At 37.2% G+C, this 5,756-nt stretch overlaps 1 pseudogene; it reads right to left on the bottom strand.

The window, feature by feature from the left end:
• Positions 1 to 570: 570 nt before the first annotated feature.
• On the bottom strand, positions 571 to 2,248 carry LOC114048944 (annotated as a pseudogene).
• Between the last annotated feature and the right edge of the window lie 3,508 nt (positions 2,249 to 5,756).

The raw sequence follows: 5,756 nt of genomic DNA, 5'->3' as shown, positions 1-5,756 counted from the left end.
GGTAGAGGAAAAGCTGGGAAAAGGAATGAGGCCAATGCAAGAAAATCATGAAAAGGGAATTAACATTTTGGTAAAAGAGGCACAAAAATATTGAAGAAAATAACTTTAAAAATGGAATTGATCTAATGATAAAGGAGACACAAAAATTCACTGAAAAAAAGACTCCTCAAAAAACAGGATAGGCCATGGGCCACCATTCTTAGGACTCCTTTACCATGATATCTTAGGCCAGGGATATTAAACTTAAATAGAAGAAGATCCCTGTAGGTAGCATATTGACTTAGAAAACCACAAATTAGCACAATCTATGTTCTATTATATTTCTATTTTTGTTATATATTTCTTTTTTTTATTTCAAGTTTATTAAAACTTTAGCAGTACAAATTATTCAGGTTGTAGAATATCAAAAGATCAAACTTAATGAAGTCCACATTTAAAAAACAAACAAACCCAAAAACAAAAAGGAAGAGGAAAACAACAACAACAACAACAACAAAAAAGAATGTTTTTCAGCAAGTCTCTAAAACCTAAGGAGAAAAATGGAAATACAAAGTTTAAGGCCCTCACGATTCATCCACTTTTATCTTCATCAGTTCCAGGGCTGGACTCCTGATCAGATTTTTTATCTTTACCATGTGTATGGTCTCTTTCTTGACTCTTTGATTTTTGGTTGATTTCTTTTTCTAATGAGCATCTGGTCTTCTCTTATTTTTGAATGTAGAGGACTTTAATTCTCTGTCTTTACTATTTTATTTTCTTGAGTTTGGACTTTGATCTGCGTCCGCTTTTTTCTTCTTACTGCTGTCTCGGCTACTGTTACCATGATTTCTTGAGTGCCTTTTTTCACTCTCAGAGTTCTCTTTTTTGTGTGAACTCTTTGTTTCTTGGTTTTTACTTTTTTCTTTATTTCTGTTTTGACTTTCCTCTCTCCCTGAACTCTTTGACTCTCTCCTCCTCCTCCTATCTTTGCTTCTAGATTTTTCTGGTGCTCCTTTCCTTTCTTTGCTCCTTGATCTTGCTCTTCTCTGGGATTCCCTCTCTCTGTTCCTCCTACTATGGTCTTGGTCTTTGCTCCTAGATCTGGCTTTTCGTCCTTTGTCCCTGCTTCTGTTTCATTCCCTTGTCCGGCCATTGGAGCTGTGTTTTCCTTTGGTCGTTTCCTGTTCTCTACTCTTTGACTTGGCCCTTTTATCCTTGTCTTTACTTCTGCTATGGTCATGTTCATTATTTTTTGACCCTGCTAGTTCAGACCTCTCTTTACTCCTGCTCTTTTCTCATTCTTTGCCTCAAGAATCAGAATGTTTCTCTTTCTCTTTTACTTTGTCATGATCTCTTTCTTTGCTTCTTGATCTCATTCTCTTTTCTCAGTGCTTGTTATGCTTTGAATCTCTTTCTTTACTTTTTGACTTCTCTTTGCTTTTACTCCTGCTTTTAAATTTGGCCCTTTGCTTTGCTTTGCTTTTATTATATGTATCATCTTTCTCTGAATTTCTCCTTGTGTCCCTATCTTTACTGTTGGATTTGTGGTCTTTCGTTTTCTTTTCCTTTTCACCTTTTCTATTCAGACTTTCTGATGCATGTCTGTGTTCAAATATTTTTCTTTCTTTTCCTCTTGCTGGATTTTTTTGATTTTCTTTTCTATTTTCTTTAATTCACTCTTATCCCCTTTGATCCACCTTTCACCACTTGACACCCTTGTTCTTTGAGCTCTCTGCATTTCTTGTCTCCAATGTGGAGAAGTCTCACTATGCCTGAAAAGATCCTGTGATCTGGATCTGGAAGGTGTTTGATAACACCTTGGTCCTCTTCCTTTAATTTTCATTCCAGACCTGGTGACTAGAAGTCTCCTTTGATATGAAAAGGACTGGGAGTTAGATGGATTACACTCTCTTTCTTTCTCCCTTTCTCTATTCTTTCTCTCTTTCTTATCTACTTTAGGAGGATTTTTTCTCATCAATAGCCTGATTTCAGGAATAGGAGGGACCTCTTCTGGATGGAAAGTAGACTGTGGTTGTACTTCAGGACTTCCATCTTTACTCTCAGTAGAGGAACTTTTCTTGCTTTTCTTTTTCTTCTTTTTTTCCTTCTTATATTTTCAGGACTTTCAGTGTTTCTTTTTTCTTTTCTTTGATTTTTCTTCAGAAACACTTTCCAGATCAGAAGAAGAATCAGAGGACTGAGAATCACTTGAACTATCTGAATCACTGGATGAAGATGATGACTTATGTCTTTTCTTTTCTTCCTTCTTTGCTTCTAAGTTGTCTTTGGCATTCAGTGTTGAGAAGTCTGGAAACCACCACACCTGCCCACAATTCAGTCCTCTGAGGCCTGCTCCAGGTTCTCTGTGGCGTGTGTGCCCACACTGAACTGCACTCTTCTCCCCGCCTGGTGCAATATACCTTTCTGATCAACCATCCAGGCTGTCTTTGGCTGGAAACTTGTTTCACTCTGTCTTTTTTTGTAGGTTCTGCTACTTTAGAATTTGTTTAGAGCCATTTTTTAGGTATTTGGAGGGCTTTGGGAGAGAGCTCAAGACAGTCACTGCTTTCCCTCCGCCATCTTGGCTCCACCCCCTATATATTTCCTAATTACATTTTAATCTGGTTCAGAATTTAGTGAGTTTAACACCTCTGCCCCAGGCCTTTTCTTCTACACTGACCTTTGTTGGGGTCGAGGGGTATGGTCTGCCCTTTTCCCCATATGACTTTCTTCTGGGATTGTCAGAATTATGTCTCTGCCCCACTCACTGTGCCCATGGTCAAATTCTCCTTTGGGCTACTGTTATACTTTCCCACAGTGCATCACTATCATTCCTATGTCTATCCTCCAATTATACCTTCAGTCAGACTGTCCCTTTGGGGAGGGAAGGGAATATGCATTTACATAGCACCTACTACTTTCCAGGCACTGTTCTAGAAGCTTTATAAGTATTATCTCACTTAATCCCTACAACAACTTTTTGAGGCAGGTACTGTTATCTTCATTTTCTAGATGAGGAAATGGATAGACAGAGGTTAAGTGACCTAGGCAGGGTCACACAGCTGGTAAGTGTCTGAAGCTCAATTTGATCTCAAGCCTTCCTGACTTGAGACCCAGTGCTTTATCCAGTGTACTACCTTGCTGCCATTCCAACCCCTCCTCTCCAGCCCCACCCCTGCATCTTTCCCCATCTGAATTTGGTTTGACACTTATGCTACTTACTAGCTCTTACTAGTTATTTTTGGATATCAGAGCTAGTTCACCTTGTTCAGGTGTTTTAGATCTATGATTTGCATTAGGGCTAGAAATCTGCTAATTGAGTACAATTTTTAAAAATTGCAATCAGTTAAGTGAGGTCTGTCCAATTGCATTTGTATACTATTCTTCAGCTTGTCACTTGACTCATTCTCTTATTTACTTTTATCTTCCAGAGCTATAGAGAGATTCAGGGTTATGTAGAGATAATTTACTTCTCATTAGTAAAATTGCAATCTTTCTCATTATTTAATTAGTTCTAGCTGCCACCCTGGTTCATTAAATATTAATTATTCATTAAACTGGAGAAATTTCCTTTCCCATTAGCAGTTATTTATTTCTCTATAATTAAATAAATATTAAAATTACAGACTATCTGCAATACATTAAATTTGGAAGCAATAACAAAGCAAAGAAATCTATATTTATATCTATACAACACATATGTGTATATACATACATATATATGTGTATGTGTTTTCGTACAATTTTAGCTATAAAATGTTTATAACCAGAGTTATGCCAAACCTTCAATATCTTTTTCACTTATTTGGAAGCAGTTACATACCAAACAGGTCACTTCAGATACTCATTAAAGTCTTAAGACTTTTCTTCATATTTCTCTTTAAGATAAGAGCTAAATTTAGTCTTTTAGGAAATGAGCTCGGGTTATTCCTTTCTCTTTGTTCTCCATAGTAATCATGGGAAATACACTTTTGGAAATATACCATATTTACCAGTTCCTCAAAAGCTCTTCATAGAATTCTCTGAAGTTTCTTTATAAAATGTCACATATAACAATCGTAATGAAGAAGTTTCACATCACTTTCTACCTCTCTGTATTCTCCACAGATTCCTCATCCATCCCCATAGATCCCAGAACACACACCTTCTTCCAGACATCACAGGGAGAAATACTTCTCAACTGTCACTTCAAAACTGCCAACACAAGCTGATTTTGTCAAAATTATTTTTGGATATTAGAGCTAGACTAGAATCTATGAGATATGCAGGTGTTTCAAAAGCCTATAGTAGTTGGCTTCTGGTACCTCTGAAAAAAGAGTTAGTTCAGTTGAAATCCAATTTCCAGGATCTTCTTGATTCCTCTCCTCTCTGATCAGACTTAAGACAAGTTTATGTTTCTTATTTGTTTCATCGTTTGATCCATCCTGTGTTTGTCATCTTGCTTGTACTCACTTTTAATATGAAGAGGCATCTCCTAGAGCAGGTAATTCTATTTGTATAGAGACTCAACCTCTCCAGTTTTGATATTTTACTTCTTTATATTGGTCTTTGACCATTACTTGCTATCTTTCTGCTAGGTTTCTGGGCCTGGGTTTCTTCCCCCAAGCTCCTGTTTCTGACTGCTGTTGGCTCAGTTGCAAATGCCGGACACTTTCTGAATGTGTTATCTCTGTTTATTTCTGAGTGAGTTTCAATATTTCTCCAAAGGAACACACCATTTAAAGCCACGTGGAACCATAAAAGCAGCTCTTATGCAATGGTCCACTAAAACTTGTGAATCATAGGCCTCATAGAAAAATATGTTTTATAGCAATCCTATGTGGGAAATTGTGGTAATGATAGAATCTTGGAAGTAGCTATGTGCTTTATGTAGCTCTCAGTAGGTAACCTGTTGCTTTTTTAAAATTAATTTCTTTATTTTTAGTTTTCAACATTCACTTCCACAAGATTTTGAGTTCCAAATTTTCTCCCCATCTTATCCCTCCCCCCCACCTCAAGATGGCATGCATTCTGAGTACCCCTTCTCCTAATCTGCCGTCCCTTCTCTTATCCCCTTCCCCTTCAATTTTCCTGTACGGCAGGATAGATTTCTATACCCCATTTCCTATATATCTTATTTCACAGTTGCATATGAAAACAATTTTTTTAAACTTTTATTTTTAAAATTTTGGGTTCCAGATTTTCTCCCTTTCTCCCTCCCCACCCACTGAGAAGGCAAGCAACTCGATACAAGTTATACATGTGTAGTCATGCAAAACACTTCTATAGTACTTATGTTGTGAAAAACTAAGTATATTTCCCTTCATCCTATCCCACTCCCCATTTATTCTATTCTCTCTTCTGACCCTGTCCCTCCTTAGAAGTGTTTGCATCTGATTACCCTTTGCCCCGATCTGCTCTCACCTCTATCATTCTCCTGTTCTCTTGTCTCCTTCCCCCTCTATTTTCCTGTAGGGTAAGATAGATTTCCATAACCAATTGAGTGTATATATTATTCTCTCCTTAAGCCAACTCTGAAGAGAATAAGATTCATTCATTTCCTCTCACCTTCCCCCTTTTCCCCTCCACCATAAAAGCCTTTTCTTGTCTGTTTTATCTGAGATAATTTACCCCATTCTACCTCTCCCTTTCTCCTTCTCTCTGTATAATCCTCTTTCACCCCTTAATTTTATTCTCTAGATATCACCCCTTCATTTTCAACTCATCCTGTACCATCTATCTATCTATCTATCTATCTATCTATCTATCTATCTATCTATCTATCTATCTATCTATCT

Source organism: Vombatus ursinus, unplaced genomic scaffold (assembly GCF_900497805.2).
Source record: "Vombatus ursinus unplaced genomic scaffold, bare-nosed wombat genome assembly UNPS02002750.1, whole genome shotgun sequence".
In the NCBI taxonomy this organism is placed as follows: Eukaryota; Metazoa; Chordata; class Mammalia; order Diprotodontia; family Vombatidae; genus Vombatus; species Vombatus ursinus.
This window is presented reverse-complemented; position numbering and strand designations above follow the sequence as displayed.